This window comes from Amblyomma maculatum, chromosome 1 (genome assembly GCF_055883805.1).
Source record: "Amblyomma maculatum isolate TAMU_Amacu chromosome 1, ASM5588380v1, whole genome shotgun sequence".
Classification (NCBI taxonomy): domain Eukaryota; kingdom Metazoa; phylum Arthropoda; class Arachnida; order Ixodida; family Ixodidae; genus Amblyomma; species Amblyomma maculatum.
In genome coordinates, this window is record NC_139344.1 from 251630959 (window position 1) to 251651501 (window position 20543).

Here is a 20543-nt window from a genome sequence, read left to right on the forward strand (position 1 = left end):
GAGGGAGGGAAGCATCTAGATGACATTGGAACCTACCCACTCATTGGCACTCCTGCTTTGATGAAGACAAAAAGAGATGTGAAACACGATTTGGAGAGATTAAAATTCCTACCAGAAGCAAAAACAGATTAGCTCGCGAGCTCGCAGAAGCCTTTTTTATCAAGGAGAGGGGGGGGGGGGGGGGGGCAGGTGTGTCAGCACCACTTCTATATCTCTGCATGAAAATGAGCATAGATTGTTGAAAGATGCGAGGTTATGACAAGTTTTACCTCAAAACGTTTTTTTTTTTTTTTTTTTTTCACCTTTCAGGACATGCGCAGGCGTTCACCGTCTTCGGGCTATATATTTGTACACATGTGTCTTTCAATAAACTCAGTTGGAGTCAGCGCCTGTCCCGTTCGTCTTTCTGTGTGTTCTGTCTAATATTTAGCGCTGTTTTTTCCTTCGGTTAAACAGAACGAGGAAAAAAGGAGTAACATTTATACGCCCAAATCCGAAACAAAGAGCACATTGAAAAGCGCAGGCAGATCAGTGGAAACGCAGCGTCCGACGCAACGTCTTGCAGTGAGAAAAGTTATGGGGGACACTTAGATGAGGTTATGACCGTAGGCTACCAGCCCCCGTATAAAGCCTCACTTAAAACAAGCGCTATGAACGAGCTTGCGCGGCCTATGGGTAATGTGGATGTAACAGTCCTGGCAGAGTGATTCTGATGTCACTCTCCCATGTGAAACGAGAGGCCCGAGTTGGCAGCTCCTGCCGCTCGTAACTCCAGGTATACTCCAGGTAAACCTACGCGTCCAGAGAGTGCGTGGTGTTACGTTTCCCCACCGACAAGTGGGACAGCTGACGCGGCCACCGCATAGCAACAGGCAGAACCGCGAGCGGATCGGCCATTTCGACGCCGTTCATCGGCCGCGCAACGCTTCCTCCCGCGGGCAAGACTCGACGTGATCCTGCCACGCGCCAAATGTGTGTGCGTGCGTGTGTGTGCAAACGCCGGCCAAGCCTGGAGCTTGTGGGAGAGTGCGCCGTCCTCGCCCGTCTGCAGGAGGTGGAGGAGATGCGTTCGGACTAAAGCCCCTTGAGGGGCTTTAGTTCGGACCACTTGCGATTGAGTCATCCCATCTTGCCCAGACACGTAGGGCGCTCCATTTCCTGTGAGGGTTTACCCTTTCCCTGTGAACTGGAAAAACTATAAAAAGCAGCGGCCGACTCCGCTGAGTTAGAGACTACTTTGACGCACCGTTGGGACGGCGCTAGGCACCAGCTGTGTGAGAGTGTCTGTAATCTCTCCGGGTCAGCATCTCTGCCCGTTCTTTCACGATGTTGTAGTAAAGGTTGTTTCGTTAGTAGACGCCTCGTCTTTGCTGGGACCGTTCATGCCGTCCGCCATCCACGGAGCCGCCAGGCCAACGCTACCGAGGGGCCGCGCGCCGCACGTAATAACTGCTGGCAGCGGTACGCTACTCAGGCACTCGCGACCCCAAAACCTAACAATTGGTGAACAGCGGTGGGACGACGACGACCAAGCCGTAACCGTGGTCGGAGGGACGAGCCAGGCGATACCGTCGTCCAACAACTGGTGAACAGCGGAGGAAGGAGGACGACTAAGCAGTGACCGTGGTCGGTGAAACGAGCCAGGCCTGACCGAGGTGCAACATCTGGTGGGAAGAGCGGAGATGTCACAGGCGTGACCCGTGATTCAAAGCAGTTCAGCGGAAAGGCGGGAGCAGTGCAACGAGCCCTGTGTGATGACTGGTTGCCTGCAGCGGAACGACTGCGTTGGATTCTTGGCTGCGAGGTTTGGTGAGTGCGGGACTTTCTTCTACTGAGTTTTGCCAGGCTTTTGTTAAGTAGAGAACAGAGCTGGTAATTGTGTTGTCGTTGTTGCTGGGTTAATTGCAGCAAGGCAATAGTGGGCAGTAGAGAAGGCAGCACTGGGAACAGCCATGGATTTGGATTTGAAGTCGTTGCGCAAACCGAAATTGCTGGAGCTTGCGAAGGAGTTGGGTCTGGATTTGTCAGACAAACTCAGAAAACCAGAAGTGTTAAAGGCTATTCTTGCGTTGGAAGCTGAAGATGACGAGCTTTTGGAATGCCTTGAGGTCATTGAAGACCGTAAGGAAAGGCTAGAGAAAGAGGAGCGTGAACGTGAACGTAGGGAGCGTTACGAGAAAGAGGACGCCCGCGTAAGGAAACTGATGCAGCTGGAGATTTCAGCACATAGAAGGAGCGTGGAAAGGATTAAAGCTTGCAATGTCATTCAGTGTAACGGTTCAATACCGCGAGATGGTCTGCCACCGTTCCTCATTGCCGAGGATGTGGCCGAGTATTTGGCAGACTTCGAGAATGTCTGCAGAAGTAAACGTTTCGAGCGAGATAGTTGGGCGCGGATGTTGGTAGCTCTTTTCTCCGCTGAAGCGTCGGAAGAAATCAAGCGATTGGTTGGCGACCGCTTGAAAAATTATGATGCACTAAAAGAGTCATTGCTGATACGATATCGGATAACGCCTCAGGATCTTCGGAAAAGATATGAGAGCGAGAAACATTGTAACACGGCATACTTTGATTTGGCCTATCAGCTGAAAGCCGCTGTAAAGGAATGGCTAGACAGTGCGGAAGTTCCGGAGCAAATCGAACTTGCACCGGAGTGTGAGATACAGCTTGGGGAAGCGGCCGAGCAATGTGACCGCAGTAGTGAGCCGACCGATCCTCGAACAGAAGAGCATCGTGTTACCTTGGTCGAGCCACTAGCTGAGACGATTAGCACAGGCTTAATCGGCGATAAGTCCGAAGTGACGCCGTTAAGCGAGGTGAACTGCACGCCGACCCAAGTAGCTGTAGGAGATACAGTTCCATCAAATGAGTGTGGGGAACTGGTAGTAACTGAACCGCCTCTCGAGTTAAAAGCAGAAGCTTGTGTAGAGCGTGGCGGAGAAGGAAGCCAGCTTGGAAATGAGAAAATTGCGGTTTCCGAAATCAGCTGTGTCGTAGCAGGGCACACAGAAAAACGAAGTGCCGATCAGAGAAACTGCGCGGCCCGCGAGTTGTAATCAGCCAGGGCAGACCGACGAGGAGTGCGCGTCCGCTGTGGAGAGCGAGTCTTGCGAAGGCGACAGCGAACGACCAGAGCAGAGTCAGAATCGTTCGTGCTCCAATACCACGCTAGGTTGTATTCGCGAAAACAATCCCAGTGCGAACGCGGACGTGGCATACATGGCCTTCACACAATCTGAAGCGCCCCAGATGTCGAAGGAGCTTGATCGTGCGCCGGTTAGTGCTGAGCAATGCGGCTCATCGGAGGACCCGTGTAACGTGAGTGGCGAGCCGCCAGAGGAAATGCCTAGCTTGAGGGCTGGCATGAGCGGTTGTTGTTCGAACTTGACTGGCAGTGAGTCATGCGCTGGCCGCGAATCAGACGCGGCGCCGCACTTTGAGCGCTTCGACGACACCTGTGTCCTACTAGCTCCGGTTACCGCTAGCTTGCTAGAGCTCGCGCCGAAAGAAAGTAGGACTAGAGTATTCAAGTGCTGCCACCGAAAAACGCGAAAGGGCAGGCGCGAGAAAGAATGCTGCCATCGTAAGGAGAGCAAACTCCAACGATTGCAAAAAGAAAGCAGAAAGCCTGTGTTCCAGTGCTGCCGTAGAAAAAGGCGGAAAAGCAGGCGCGAGAAAGAATGGAGAAAGTGTAAGCTATCGCGAAGAAGAAAGCGACTATCACAAAGGCACAAATGCGCCCGTGCCCGGAAAATGCGTGACTGGTGCGCCAAGCGTAAGGAGAAGGATAGGTTATTTAGAAGAGCGAGTGAGTCGTGCTCGTATGTTTCTTTGCGCAGAAACAGGAAGGTAAGGTTGTTCCGTGAAACGGACAGCCGAAGCTTTAGTGAAAGGGGTGATCTCAATGGTAACGCCGATGGCTTAAGTCGGAGTCCATAACGTAAGAAGAAGCCTGTATATTCACTTGTTGGTGTTCTTCTTCCTGACATAGGATTTTGAACAGATTGCATTGTATTATTTTTGTTTGAGAATGGTGTTTTTGAAAGCGCAATTTTCAAATTTGTGGACGCGTTCCAAGTGCTGCTGAGCTGCCCTTTAGTATATATGGGGGCATAAGAGGGAAACAGTCTGGCATAACTTAGTGAAGTTTGTGCCGTGCTTGCTGGCTGAACGGTTGAGCTTTTAGCGTGGTTGTGACGTTGTGGGTTGTCGGAAATCTCTCCTGAAGACAAGTTGCAGAGTTCCTTGGAAACCCGGACTTGCCAAGGACTTCTTCAGGCTGTTTGAGCTCAAGAGAAGCTGAGTCGGACGACCCCGGCTAGCAGCAACATCCCGATCCCTCCGGACAGCGGATGCAGTCCCCTGCCCTTCGGGATCTCCCTTCCCCGGCGGGGCAGTCTGTTACGTTTCCCCACCGACAAGTGGGACAGCTGACGCGGCCACCGCATAGCAACAGGCAGAACCGCGAGCGGATAGGCCATTTCGACGCCGTTCATCGGCCGCGCAACGCTTCCTCCCGCGGGCAAGACTCGACGTGATCCTGCCACGCGCCAAATGTGTGTGCGTGCGTGTGTGTGCAAACGCCGGCCAAGCCTGGAGCTCGTGGGAGAGTGCGCCGCCCTCGCCCGTCTGCAGGAGGTGGAGGAGATGCGTTCGGACCACTTGCGATTGAGTCATCCCATCTTGCCCAGACACGTTGGGCGCTCCATTTCCTGTGAGGGTTTACCCTTTCCCTGTGAACTGGAAAAACTATAAAAAGCAGCGGCCGACTCCGCTGAGTTAGAGACTACTTTGACGCGCCGTTGGGACGGCGCTAGGCACCAGCTGTGTGAGAGTGTCTGTAATCTCTCCGGGTCAGCTTCTCTGCCCGTTCTTTCACGATGTTGTAGTAAAGGTTGTTTCGTTAGTAGACGCCTCGTCTTTGCTGGGACCGTTCATGCCGCCCGCCATCCACGGAGCCGCCAGGCCAACGCTACCGAGGGGCCGCGCGCCGCACGTAATAACTGCTGGCAGTGGTACGCGAACCAGAGCCACCGGAACCAGAACCTAACAGTGGCCATGACAGCTGCCAGCTACTGCCTGGCAGCGCAATGTTGGGATTTTTCGCTCACAACGGCGACGCCGGATTGTCTGGCGAACGCTATGGTGGTTATCTGGAGTCCAGTGTGAACTGGATGCGCTTTTTTAAGTACCACGCCATGCAGAGGGGCGGACATAAGTCAATGCAACACGAATCTTGTTCTAAGCGCAACCACGCCTTCTCAGCTGGAAATCAAGAAACCCGGCCCTACGAGTTGGCGCAGTGGTTCGACGCCCGACTGCTGTGCCGTAGTACCCGGGTTTGAATCCGACCGCCGGCGGCTGCGTGTCGATGGAGGCCGAACGAAGTGGCATCCTTTTCTGTGCGATGTCAGTGCACAGAATCTCAAATGGTCGACGTTTCCAGGGTCCGTTATACGATCTGCACATTCTTTGATTCGCAGTATCACGCAAGGAAAAGTCAATAAGGGCTACTCTGTGGTTATTTTTCAGAACGACCGAGAAAAAGAAAAGTGCATGGCAGTAGAACATGCAGTTAAATTTTGTCGCAGTAGTGGCAGTTCTAATCCACCGAATTTCCTGAGGGGATCCAAAGCATTTAGTTTTCGGTTTTGTACTAAAAATAAAAAAAAAAGTGTCGCATTTCGTGGTGTACTTTAAAAAAAAAAATAATTTTATTCGCTTCAGAAACCGAAATGGCATCGGCTTTCTTGGCCAGGCCTAAATTCGAAGTAGATTCCACAATGAACCTCAGAACACGCGGATGGAATTCGAGGACGCAGCGCTGAATGCCAATCAAAGGAGGCCTTCAATAAGATGCTGTGCCACGGCAATATGCGGCCGCCATACTTCGCGATGTCGTCTCTTGCGACCACAGTAAACAAAGAAAAAATTGGAACCAATTGGAATCTCAGCTGGTACCAATGGGAGGCAAAATACCTTCTAGGATGCGGACAATGTAAAACAAAGTTCATGCGACAACGACGCTGAAAGTAGGAAACGAAACTGCAGGTTCTAGTTTTACTTTGCACCTGGGTGACTAAGGCGTACAAATGAGAAATATTTCTCAAGTACCAGTGCTACATATCCATAAAGCGCGGCTGCACAAATTGCTGGATACGCTCTCCTTCCTCCCTGTCGCTCACCCCTTGATTTCCTCCACCGCTTCCTCACTGTCCCTTTATATCTGCCACCCCAGTTCAAGTGCTTCAGATATCAGCAGATACCGGGGCTGACAAACAGATTTTCCTTCACTTTTGATATGTAATAAATAACCGTATACCGTGGACAAACATGTTCAAGTTTCGCGCTGAAATTTACACAGCAGGCAATAATGAAGGACAGCATCGACGAAGTAGCTCACACAACCTGCGGCAACATAAAAAAAGTGGTAGGTTAAAAATGAACCCAATAAACTTATATATTGATATAAGTACTATTTACACTATTTACAAAATAACAGACATAAAAATCTGGCTACAATGTTCATTTGGTTGGCTTGCTTTACAGGCAACACTGAAATTTCACACTTTTTTTTAGAAGTTAATGACTGGCTGTAAAATAATTGCACGCAGTTTATAGTTATCGATGTTTTTTATATGCAATCCATACAGATACAAGAAAGTAAATAATTATTTAATTGCATGTTTGTCTGGCAACATGCTAAAACAGGAAAGTCTGATAACCACTGCATACCTAATAACAATAATTAACGCTTGTTGTGTTAATTTCTTGCATGATTAAAATTTTTACGCACAGCTAAAACCTCATTGGACATATTACCCTAAAAAAGAAACCCACAGAAGCAGCCAGTGATGGAGCATAGTTCACTTTTGTCCCTGCAGGTATCAGTGTAAACAAATTATAAAGAAGTTGCTACAAGCTGACTTTTTAACGCATTTTATCAACGAAGTACGGTCTATTCAACTGGCGATCATCTCAGTGGTCCAGAAGAGTATTCTAATCAAGCGGTTCAAAAGGTGCGTTTTCTGATTTCGCCAATTTTGCAGGTACCACTGACCGGTGTACTATCTCGTGATCGCTTCTAAATGTTCAGTGTGGCTTTTGTTTCGCGTCAATATCGCTCCCGTGCAGCTTTTCTGGCTTCACCGAAAAAATCTGCTGAAAGGTGGTGTAGTTCCTGGGTTTTTTCAAATCTCGGAACGTTTTCAGGTAGTACCATTTATTACCCACTATAGCAGACGACGTGTTGATACGCAGGCTGTTGTGTTGTTTCGTCAATCCTCATGTACTGTTCGCAACGAACAGTTTGTTTCACACTTGAAGGGTGACTTGAAGCGCGTGACCGCCGCACTTAACGAATCCCTGCCAGCGATGACCAGCGAGAATCGAGAAGGCGAGCAGCGTGCACGCGGAAACAGAACGGCAGGCCGCTCTTTCCGCGCGCACACGGGCCTGGTGCAGCCCATTCTCGTCAGGTTTCGGCGACACGGCTTCGCAGCTAAAGGGCTGCGGTCATATGCGCTCCGACCTTCCCCCTAAGTGTAAGTACATTGAGCGGGCCTTTTCCACGGTGCACTGCGCGCGCAACGTAATACGCACACTGGCATTGTGTTCTGCACTGAACTACACTGAACAGTGTTGGAAAGGTACCGCGGGGATGGACTAGTGCGCTTGTGGCGAAGCTGATTCCTGCATTTTAACCTGCTTGGGTGTGCCGTGTGCTTTAAGAAAACATATTTCTTCCATTGCGGCGCACCTTCAAGTACGCCGCAGAGAAACTGGCTGTAGGGTGGCGTGAAAAAGGGAGAGAAAATGCTGGGAAAGTTTGGGCAAGCATGGTGCTTCTCTGCCACTGCTGTGCCACGTCAGTTAGCGGCCGCCATCCTTCGCCTCCCTTCATGATGTCGTCACTTGCGACCGCGACCGAGTAAAAAGAAAGAAAGCATTGGAACCCATTGTAATCTCAAATGGTACCAATGTTACTTAGTGGGTTCTAGTTGGAACTCACATTCCAATTAGAACACATTTGAGAGGGTAAGTCGCATTCCAACTGGGTAGTACAGTGGAAATATTTCCATTCCAAAATGATAAGTTCCATTTGGCCAGAATTCTCATTCCATTTTTACAGGACAAGATGTAAAATAGATATCTATTGTACCATCTTGTCCTGTAAAAATGGAATGAGAGTTTTGTCCAGTTGGAAATATTTCTACTGTACTATATTATTGTGCTATAACGTGGATGCTTGGTACCACAAGGTATCTAACAACCATGGTGGCATATGCACTTACTCGACTGCCAGTGCTAGTTGCTAGTGTCAGATGACAGAAAAGAGATAATCGCTAACATTAAGCCAGCTTGTATCACAGGTCAGGAGTTTAAGACGGCCTTCACAAAAGATGCTTGTCTTCAGAAAATGCAACAGTATGTCCTTTCCAATTGGCCGACAGCCAATAAGTTGCCTAGGGAACTTCAGTCTTTTTTTCCGTTTAAGAGATGAACTCTCTATCATTGACGGTCTATTGTATCGAGCTGACCGGATTGTAGTCCCCATTTCATTGACTGATCTGCTGATTGCTACAGCTCATGAATCATATCAAGGAATTGTCCGCACTAAGGCACGTTTCGGGGAAGAAGTTTTGGTAGCCTGCGATGGACAGGCAAAATGAAAATGCTATAAAGAACTGTCCGGCCTGCATAGAGGCATAAAAGACCATGAAGTCTTGCGTAGCTTCTTTGCAACCAGTTCCGTATCAATGAGTGAGCATGGCAAAAAGTGGCCATAGACATAATTGTTCCTTTCAAGAAAGCCCCTGTCAACTGTCGGTATGCCATCACACCATGCAGTGGACTACTATTCCATGTTGCCTAAGGTAAAGTTCACCTCACAAATCACAACCACAGTCATTACTGTTTCCTTCTTCAAGTTTTGGCCCACAAGGGTTATTCTGAGGTTATTTCAAACCAAGGTCCACAATCCATGTTCAAAAAATTCAGTACATTAAGCACCAGAGGTATCAAACTGAGTCATTCATCCAGGTACTACCCCGTCAAGTCGAACGTTTCAACAACACCTTCAAATCCTTTATCCAAATGACATATATGGACAAGCGTCCACTTAAAACTGCTGTGCATGAGTACTTGGGTATCCAGTTCAACTCCACATGCTACTAGAGTCGTAGCTCCGTCAGTACTACTCCATGGTTGGTCGCATAGAACTTGACTAAACATCATTGGATTGTCTTCCGTAGCGCCTTTGTTTCATTGCAATCCATTAGAAGTTATTCAGAAGCTCAGAGAGAGAGTGACACAGAAGCAAACCTACATCAAGGAATGTACAGACAAGAGGCGTGCTTTAAAGCCTCCAACATTGCAAGTGGCAGATCATGTGCGAGTTCACAAACCAATGATCTATTTCAAAACTGACAGAGCCTTCTGACAACCACAACAAATCATTGCACAACAAGGACCTTCGTCTTTCTGCTCACAAGATGTAATGGCGTGAAATGCGACAAAGCTCGCCAAGAGCCAACAATCCAGCTTTCAAGAACCGGAAGAGTTTGACTTGTTTTTGATGCCGCTTTTGTATGATACCAGGGACCATACACAAGCTCCTGTGCACTCGAGCCTTCCAGTGCCATCTACAACTCCAGTCTCCATCTTGAACAACAACCATAGTTCTTCGACAGCACATGTGTCCTGGATCTCCTTTGCGTGTATCCGCAGAATGTGCATCATCTCCTTCAGTCTGTGGTTATAGAGTCTTCACCCAGTGCCAGTGTCCAGTGTGGTGACAGCCAGAACATAAACACTCGCCACACCTCCTTCATGCAACGAGGTGACCACCCAGCTCCTTCTTCAGGGAACGGCCTGCAGCCCAAGCCAAGTCCACGTCCAAACCGCCCACAGAGGCCCAAAAGGACTATTTGTAAGCCCTTTTGGCTCAAGCACTTTGTGCCAAAATAGTTTTGTGTGAAAAGTGGTTTGATAATGAAAAAAAAAAAAAAAAAAATTAGATAATGCAACATGCCAATGCAGTGTGTTTTGTTTTTATAATTGTTTGAATGAACAGTGCTTCTGTTGCCTGTAAAGATAGAGAATGTGTGATTTTTTGTTTGTGTTCACTGCTTTAAAAAAAATATCTTACATGTTCTGGGTCAAGCAAATTTGTAATGTTAGCATACTTTTCCGACTCAATGTATCTGGCTCCATTTGGATATGCCATTTGCATCTATAGTGTCTAGGCTGCATTGCTCATATTTCCAGTAGATACTCAGTTGGACTGATCTTTACCAACAAGAGGAATCCAGTTGGTCTTACCCATTGCATCCAGTGGGTCTCCCCAGCAGCACTCAGTGTATCTATGTAGCCATTCTAAAAAAAAGCAGAAATAGTATTCTATTCATAATAACAGTTATTGGCAGCTTAACATACAAAATCATATTCACCAGCTACACTATCAACGTGGGCAAAATTCAACGAAATCACTCTACTGGCAAGAGTTACTGGCTCCATCACAAATATCATGAATGGCCGGTATATAGAAGCTGGAGCAGAAGCTTGTTGGCTGTATACAATGTTATGTTATATGTTCTTGATGTCTGACTGTATGTTGTATTTCTTGTGTGAGATGTATGCTTATCTATCATTCTTGATTTCCTTCAAGATTGTAATGTAATTATCAGTTTCCACATGCCTAGTAAACACATAAATTTGCTGTTTTTGTTTTGCCCCATTGGACCCATTGTATGTAGTGGATGTGACCCATTGGATCCCAATGCATGCAGTGGGATTACATTCAACTGAACCTTATTAGTATGCCCTACTATACTCACTCATTGCACACAATTATTTTCACCCACTAGCTGCAGCATCTCTCATAGCCTGAGCTGCTCTGGGACGTTAAACCTCACAAACCAAACCATTAGCTGCAATGGGTTAAGTATCCAAAAGCACCATCAATTCCAGTTGGAAAATCAACAGGTTCCAGATGGAAATTTCCAACTGGCGGTACTTGCTATTTTTCACAGAGATATGACGGCTTTCTTGCACAGCCATGACTATGCCGGCACTGTACGTGACTGTTGCGTTTTAACACCAGTGAAGTCTAGCAAACTGGCATGCCCGCATAACTGAGCATAAACGTTTGGATCATTATAAGAGCTTTAGACTATTGTGGGCTCCTACAGCTCCATCATCATTATATGGAACTGCACTTCAGACTGTGTATCGCATCGCAAGCTGACGAGCTCACGCAGAATTCCGCCTCGTCAATGTGTGCGCAACACTTCAAGGCGGAAGTCTAATGAGAAGGATATTGCCTTTGAAACCTAATGCATTGATCAGTGGAATTGAAAGCAATTTTTCTCTCATTTTCTCAAGTTCAAACATATCTCAGTTATAAACTGCGAGTCATAAAGTGCTTAGAGATGTTCGAATATTTTAGGGGAATACCCCAAGGTGAATTAGATTTTCAATAAGGGCGAAATTACTCATTGACATCCACCCAAGCACGCTCATAAGGCTACAAAGGGAAGCTACACAGCATTCTCGCTACCAAGTTTCCTTGGCAGCCGTATGGATGCTTGGGTTGATGTCGATGAGTAATTACTCCTTTATTATTGCGCTTAGAGTTAAGTGAAATATTTTGTTCCAGTTGCATAAATGGGCTTCCATGGTAGCATCGACAGATAGCCCTTACTGCGAAGCAATTCAATTTGTCATTATTAAGATAAGTTGTAATCACAGTTTCATAGTGTTCTTTTGTGTTTTTTTTCTAGTGACAGTGTAAAATATTAAATGTGTTTAGTAGTAGCTTTTTCTTTGACGTTTCTGCTAGTTTATCACACTGGGCAGAGGTCAGTGCGATATAACAATGAGAAGCTTTTGAGCAAGTTGTTTTGCATTCTGAGATGCCAGAGCAGGGCGCAAAAGTTGTCGCAACACAGTATGCAAACAACAATGATGGTTGCCGCACTCAGAATTCTTGACAATCTTTGTACGTGGTCCGCATCAGCTTTGTGCGTTTCAATTTGTTCGAATTTCTTGTGCATGGTAAATATGTGAGTCACACATTTCTGTTATACATTTCCAGTATGCTGTTGAGGTTGGCACACAGCATGCAATATCCAGGCCATCATGTTTATTTTCGTCATTGCTTCTGTGCCAGCCAACTGATATTCTGTTAGTGAAAACGTTGCTGAAGCTTTCTTATGAAGCTGAAGCTACACTGAATTTTACTTACCCAAATAGTGAGTGCCCACTCACAAAAGTTTGGTCAACCTGTGGTCTCACTATGAATCGAGCTCAACAAACTCTCATTTTGACTGACCACTCACTTGGACTCACTGATTCACGACTTTCACTCATTTCACCTCACGACTCATCTAAACTCCTTCATCTCGGCTCATGTGTCATTTGGGTTCACTCACTCATTTTGACAAGGGATATACGTGGTTTCTCTGAGCTGAGCAGACCTTTAGCTTCAGTGCTATCAATCATGACAATTCATTTTTAGCAAAAATCAGCATTTTTTGCACTTCAAATGATTTGTTTGACCCCTTTTGGGTTCAAAGCATGATTACAACTTTCGTATGAAGCATAATAAGAGCTTAATATTTCAAGTTGTCACAACCGCAAACAAAAAGCCAGAAAAAGTTTCCCTAGGCCTTCCCTCGTCTTATGTTGTACAACAGTGTCAACATTCATTGTCTGCAGAATGCACAAATCAGAAAGAAGTTGCATCAGAAGTTGCAAGAATTGAAAGAAGTTGCATCAGTACATCAGAAAGAAGTTGCACAGCATTCTCTTTTTTGGTCACCCAGAGACATCATTGCCAAGCTGCACCCAGAGACATCATTGCCAAATATGCATTCCAAGCTCATAGTATTATCCGTGTTGATCAATTGTATAATTATAGGTTACTACAAATCATGTATTTTTCGAAGGCATCCGTTGCCGAATATTATTCTTCCTTAGCATCTTTGGAGACGCATCGTGCTAACATGCACACAAGAAGTACTAATGCATGGAATGTACCACGTTTTCGCACTGATTATAAATTACAAATGCTGTCTTACAACCTGCCCCATGTTTTAAACACTTATCAAAGTACAATAGGATACACAAAAGCCGAGCTGCGCAAATATTTTGTTGAAATGTGATTTTATGCTTCTGTTTGTAGATTGCTGAATGTTTGCCCACTTTACATTTTTCCCTTAAAAACTGCGCATTTCAACTGTTTTTCTCTTTGTGCCATTTACTTTAAAGCTTATTGTGAATTTCCGTGTGTGTTTTGTTATTTGAATGTGACTACTGTATATATGACAGATTTGGAGATTTCCTTCACCACTCGTCTGCTGCTGCTTGTAAGGGTTTCCTGGACACTGTCAAGCTGCGAAGGCAGCTTTTATCCGGGAAACCTTCCAGTTGAACCTGGAAATAAACTTATTATTGTATTGTATTGTATTAAGCTGCTGAACTTTTAAGCATCTTTTCACATTGGCCATTTATCTTCCTCGTCTCCACTGCCCGCAAATGAAGAAAAAGATATGCGCTGTTGTCATGAAAAAAATCAGATCTTGATCTGAGCTTGTCTTATCTGTGACACGGATCAGATTATGATCTGGGTGTGAGTCCAGACTTGCAACTCAGATCACGATCTGGATGTGAGTATAGACTCACTCACGAATCAGGTGATGATATATGAATGCGAGCTTGAGAGAGCACAAGTGAGTCGACTCATGAGTGACTGTGCTGACCTATGTATAATGGCTAAACATAAAAAGACTGGTTGCACTATTTGGCATATATCCATGTTGGCCTTCCACATCAGTATATGAAAAATGCTGTTAAGATGAGAACAGGGGTTCTTCGGAGGAACTATAGAGCCTCAAGCCTTTGTTGTGTCAGGAAAGTATGTTGGTGGCAGTTCAAGCTCAGGATCACTTCCTCATCAGTCAGTGCTGAAACATTGTTATTTCAACAAATGTTGATTCCCCAAGGTCTGTCGCTGCTATAGGCTTTTAAATAAAAAAAAATATTGCCTCTTTTCCAGGAGGGCTGTGAATAATAATGACAAATCATACCCTTATTAGCTTTAGTACTCTTCCATGCAAAGCAAGCAACACATTTTGGTACCTTATTTTTACAAACTATTACTAAGCAGCCTACATTAACCATACAAGTGTCTATGTGATTATATTGCTACTGTATAATGCTTGTCATTTTATGTTGGAACATGTAGCTAGCACCAGTTGTGTCTTACATTTTTCAAGAAGACCCTTTTGATTCAAGATGTTTTCCTTGCACACACCAACTGAGTCATGATGTCCAAAATGCATTGCTTTATGCTGCCTCCAGGGAGTATCTGTCTTGTAAGATCTACATGTACTTCAAATCTGATGGGAAGTTTGTTGACAAGCACATTAGATTAAAGATATCTGTTGTTGTGAAGCAGCCTATGTTGCTTTGAGATCGCAAGGTTTTAAAATCACTAGGTAGCTTTGAAAACACAGCTGCTAGTATAATCCTGGCAATTATTTCCTAGACCTACACACATACATGTTGCAAAGTCTTTCCTCTTAGAGAAATGCCACCAATTAAGGTGTAAACATACTGCAATCATGTATCCAGTTTGGCGGATAAATAATTCCATGAGTTAGTAATGAGTGAACATTGCCTATTCTTTGATAACATGTAGCAAAATATTTGGATGTTAAAAGAACTGTGTGGATGGAATTTAATGCATCTCACCATAGTTATTCTGATTTGAACTCATTTCGCATGCTTTTGGGTGAACCCCCCCACAGCTTTCAAATGGTCTGTGAAATTTCACAAGTTTTAACTTATGGCACTTTATGACTGACAGCTTTCGAGGAATGCAAACAGCACATAGCAGGCCATGAGCAAATGGAAAAACAACCAGTAGGTTTATTCATCAGTCGCTTGTGTATCACAACTGGGAGAGGGTGTGCCTTCCTTACGCTGAACGCATACTGTTGCGGTCATGTATTTTATTGATACACGGCTCGTGCCATGCCCGATATGATACGTTCCTCTTGTTTACAAAAGAAACCATACACATCAGATTGTAGAAGGAAGTCCAACTGTTCAGAGCACAGGATATGAAATCTGTGCAGAATGCTGAGTATTTATTTTTTATTTATTAGTACCTCACAGGCCCCGAAGAGCATTGGGTGAGGGGGGCAAATCGGTACAAGAATATCGTACAAGGACGCGGTACAAGTCAAATACAAGAAAGGAACACGAAATTTATACAAAACCGAGTTAAAATAACATCAGACACGAGACACGAAAAACAACGTTAAGAACAACAAGAAGAACGTTAAGAAGAAAAAGAGTATGCTGGTGAAGGCTTTTTAAAATAGATCTGGGCAATAAAAAGCAGTATTTAAAATATCCAGGATTTTTGTACTTGCTGAACTTGCGGAGCAGACCAATGAAGTTCAAGGTCTTGTGGAATATAGGAGTCTTAACACATGCTCCATGCTCAAGAGGTCTGAAATACCTTTACTGAGAACAATTTCTTTCCAAAATTTGGAAAACTATTCTGTTCTCTTTTTGTTTACATAGTTCTGCTTCCCACTACATCTGAAGCCTTTAAGGAGTCGACTTCGTAAGCTGAAATTAAACCTCACTGAAGGGATCACGTCAGTACTGCACCCTCTTCAAGATCTCACCAGCACCATCAATTTAGAGCATAAGGAAGCAGGGCTAGCAGTAAAATGAGAAGGAAATCCTTGGAGTTCTGGAGATGGTGTGCATAAGAGCTAGAGGTCCAAACATATTCAACTCACACCGTTGCTCATGCAGAAATATTTTCATGTAGTGTTTGGAAATTGAATTTTGCCGAGCAGCAGTATTTTGCATTCTTCTGTAAACTTTTGCACTTAGAAGTAGAAAGTACACGGTCTGCATTTTACCTTATTGTATGCACAGCTTCGAAGTTCAATCTTTATTTCTCTTGCTCAGCATTTACAAAAGTGAGGCTAGGGTCACAACAGAAAATGCTTCCAGGCACAGCTAAAAAAAGCCCTTTCCCCATTGGTTATATGCTAGCCCTATCAGAGCACTTATGGATTTGTGCAAGAGATTTGTATGCAAAACACTTGTCAAAATCTGACAACTTGCAGATTATAGCAAGTGCAATTTATGAATGTTTATATTGAGAAAACCAGCTTGGTTATGTGCTGCACTCTATTGCAAAAGCAAGAATTAAGGGCCTCAAGCTCTTCCTTAAGGAAATGATGCAATAGTATTAGTGGCTGCCATCTGCTGCTCCCTTTATGAATTTTATTTCATGCATATGCACTTTACTATTATCTATATATTTCATTAATCTTCTAATCTATGCCTCTATTATCACACATATACTCGTTAGTGTACGCAAGTAACTATATAAACGACCACCAAACAGTGATTATCAAGCTCGGCTTTAGACAAGCTTTGGATATACACTTGTGCAGCTTAGGGTTGGCAGGTATGACTCGGGATCCAAGTCCTGCAGGGTTTTATTCCTAACTGTTAAAAGCTGCTTGAGTTGCCAGCTACTGCCAACTCGACTACGTCTTGCAATTTTGCCAAGTATGACTGTGACAAAATTTTTTTTTATTTATTTATTTGGCTATGTACCAATCTCCCCACTGGGCATTAGAGTAAGGTGGGTACGCAAAGGGAAAGGCAAAAGCACTGTGAACAGGTACAGTACATTCATACAAACGACCCAGAAACAATTCAGCTAAGAACAGTAACAAACACTTGAGAAATGCTGTGCAAGTCATGAAGGGGTTAAAATACATATATAGCGAAAAGGTAGCATGCAAAAGCTCTCAGTTGATAAGGAGAGCAGTCAATATATCTTATGGTGCATGACACAGTGATGCATCAGTTTGTCCCCGTGAATGTTTGAATGTTTTTAAGAACGGCTGGAAAGCTGTTGTCATCTAATGAAACTATTGCGTTTGGGAGGCTGTTCCATTCACTTATTGAAGCACTCTCTTTTACTCTCTGAACAGACCACATCACCTTTTTTCTATGTTCATAGCCAGCTTTACTTTGTTTACGGCTCCAAGGCTCACGTAAAGTTGGTTTCTCCTCACGGTCGTGAACCGAGTGGTGAAGCCGTCTTTTAAAGAAAAAATTAAAAAAAAAAGAAACGGCGTTTTATTTCAACGCGTTTTTTTTTTTTTTTTTCTTTCCCAAAGCAAAATTTGCTTTGCGATAGCGCGTGCGGCGATGTCATTTTGTGGGAGGTGCGTCGCAGCGGCCAGACGTACTTTACTATATCCAATTATTACAAAGAAGTGTCTTCACTACAGCAGAAGGAATATGCTCAGTCGTCTATTGAAGACGAACTGTGACTTCAGTTTCACTTTACTATATCCGAGTTTACTACAGCGGGGTTCTACCGCATGATGCCAGTTGCCTTGAAAAAAGCCAGCAACCTTTCGAAAACGCGTCGAATTCCCACATCAGATACTGTGCTGCCCATAACCATGCTGCCAAATTCCTGGGGGAAATATTTAGTTGACTAAAGTTTTTTTGCTTTGCCTCTGCACATTTTAAGGTAAATGGTAACTTTGCAAAGGTTTTGGAGCTTCATTAAAGTTGAAAAAAAAAAATGTAGTGCGCATTCTGCCCTCGTTTTGTATTTATGTGGCACGGCGGGGATGTGCTTTAAGCAAAATCACTAGCTGGTTCAGGGTTCAAGCTAGATATATCGATTCCATTTGGACATCGACTCGAAAGTCTAGTTGGGAACCAACTGAGTCGGTTATGATCTTATCAAGAAAATATATCTGAGAAATTCTTCCAGCTTAACATTAACTGAGTTTGGAAGTGAATTCGGGCAAAAGAACTTGCACTTGGAAGCGAGAAATGAGGCAGCTGATTCCCTGTGCAGTTGGGAAAGTATTCGTGATGATGGGAATACAGGCAAGGAAATGACTGTTTCAGTTAATGATTTGCGTCAGCTGGAGACGAATTAGTTTTTGAATGATTTCTGTCTATGTTCAAGGAATAGAAAAATAAAAGTTCAACGTTTTATTTATTTATTGCACATTTATGCAGTACCCAAAGCATCATCACACAAAATAAATGTACATCAGCAGCAGAAGTCACACTCCGACCTACCCTTCGCTTGGTTGGGGGACACAGCATGCGAGCGTCTGCCCCTGAGATTCATCCTTGGACTACTCGTCAGCATTGAAAGACACGCGCAGCACATGCAACCATGGGAACAAGGAGGCTTCTTCAGCCCAATCTCACGTTCAGAATAAAAGTGCTGTCTCATTACAATGTGGCAGCGGTCAAAAGAGATGTGATGACTTGGCGATTGTGTTCAATTTAACTTCAAGCCCCTGCTTTTCTGGCATCGAGTGAATCTGCGATTGAGAGACATGTTGAAGGGTGGTCCTGCACATTTGAGGGTCGGCACCTAGTAAACACTCGAAATTTTCTTCGGGGTCTTGTTCGGATATAGCGAACGTTTTAGCAATGCACGAGATAGGTGCTGAGAGGTGCAACTTTTGCTCTATTGGTACGCATTAAACTACTATACTCCTCAACTCGTCGTGCAGGAATGTCTGTTAAACATATCTCAGGCATGTGGCTCCGGAGAGCCAGAAATAAAAGAACATATAAAGGCTGTCAATATAGCGAGAAAGCGATGCTGGTTAAATGCTGTAGGAATAAAAATCGTGCCTGCTCAGCTGGAATGGAAGTCTCAGGATTTAGCAGTTACAGTGAAAACTCGTTAATTAGAACCTCGATAATTCGATTTTTGGGTTAATATGAACTACACTACTTCGTCCGGTTAAGCTCGGTAGAGGCCTCTGTGCACATAAAGGCCCGTTAATTCGAACGCCAGCTGACTTCGCTGCGGATAATTCCAACTGCGCGCCAGCGCACCTGGGCGGCCTGGCGCCCAGCACATGGCCAAAGAAAGGGTCTGCGATAGGGTAGCATCGTTAGAGGCTGCGGCGCACGTCCAAAATGGGCAAGGAGATGAAACCAGGTAAAACCATGGAAGAGTGCGTAAAGTCTGAATGGCGCGGTTGTCTCCTCGACCTCTTCCGCGCTGTCTCCGAAACGAAATTAGACCCCTGTTAATTCGGTAATACGGATAAGAATTTCTATCGGTGCGGTCCCAGCCAACGTCCACGAAAGGGTATGACGTCGGATGGGCGTTATATGGGTCTCCAAATCAAAAAGCAATCCAATGTTTGTGCGGCAGCGGACAGCGCCCGCCTCAATCGTCGTGGCATGATAAAGACCCCCCAGCTAAGGTCAAAAGGTAAACACACCGTGATGTTATCGCTGCGCAGCACCTTGGCGCACTGCTGAGGAAGCGCTCTGGGCTTTGACGGCGAGAAGCTGAGGGACACGATAATGATAATGACATTTTCCTAACTGGCGTACCTTATTTCTCCTCGCCACTCCCGACTGTCTTCCTCTCTCTTTCCTTCTCCCTCTCTATTTTTTCACTCTCCTGTCCTCCTTTCATGGCTCTTCCTCCCGTGTATGTGTGTGTGCGGGGGGGGGGGGGGGGGGGGCAAAGGCTTTCCCTCCAGCACCGACCTGCGCTGAGCTGGGGGTCACATAAAATGGTAGTGGTTCCGCGCCACCGATGGATGCGTGGTATCCTCTCATGGCTCTAGTGGTGCCTGCGCCGATGGATGTCCAGCCGGATGGCTTTCCCTCCAGCAATGCGGCGTGCGCAGAGTTGAGGGTCACGTAAAATGGTGGTGGTGCGCGCCGATGGATGCGACGTCTCCTCCTCTCATGGCTCTCTCTCCAGCTGTCCGGGCTCGTTTGCAAGCTCAGCGGCGTGCGCTTGGTGTTGCTGCGCCGATGGACGTCCAGCGGTATGGATGCGCGGTCTCCTCTTCTCAAGGCTCTCCCTCCTCAGGGGCGTGCGCTTGGTGTGGCTGCGCCGATCGAAAATTCCTCTATTTGCTGCTGGAAACAGAGACGCATCAGAAGTGCCTCCGGCATACAGAACCACGTCGCAGGGGTTCCATTTACATCCCCAAGCAACATCAAGTTCCTTCGTGGACGCACCTTAAATAAAAACATTATGCAACGGCAACTACGCCGGCCGACTTGCGCGCATGTGCGCGTCGCTGGACTCGAATTCCTCTATTTACTGCTAAAAAAAAAAAAAAAAAAAAAACATTATGCAACACCAACTAGGCCGGCCTAACTGCGAGCATGGCGTGCGGCGCAGGACTCTAAATTCTTCTATTTACTGCTGGAAACAGACGCATCAGAAGAGTCTCCGGCATACAGAACCTCGTCGCAGGGGTCTGATTTACATTCCCAAGCAATATCAAGATCGTTCGTGGACGCACCTTAAAGAAAAACATTATGCAACGCCAACTAGGCCGGCCGACCTGCGAGCATGGCGTGCGGCGCTGGACTCGAAATTCCTCTATTTACTGCTGGAAACAGACGCATCAGAAGAGCCTCCGGGATACAGAACCGCGTCGCAGGGGTCATATTTACATTTCCAAGCAATA

The 20543-nt window shown here is 45.5% G+C and overlaps 1 protein-coding gene across 5 annotated transcripts in view; it reads right to left on the reverse strand.

Annotated features, from left to right (window-relative positions):
• LOC146206224 (aurora kinase-like) overlaps positions 1-20543 on the reverse strand; it is an 880154-nt gene that overhangs the window by 117673 nt on the left and 741938 nt on the right. Inside the window, exons 3-4 of one of the 5 annotated variants that reach the window (XR_014704404.1) lie at positions 10324-10377; positions 6323-6408 (exon numbers count right to left, since the gene is read on the reverse strand). The exons of the other annotated variants lie outside the window; for them this stretch is intronic. The gene's annotated coding sequence lies outside the window, so the exon portion shown is untranslated. The remainder of the gene's footprint in view (positions 1-6322; positions 6409-10323; positions 10378-20543) is intronic. 5 annotated transcript variants of the gene reach the window in all.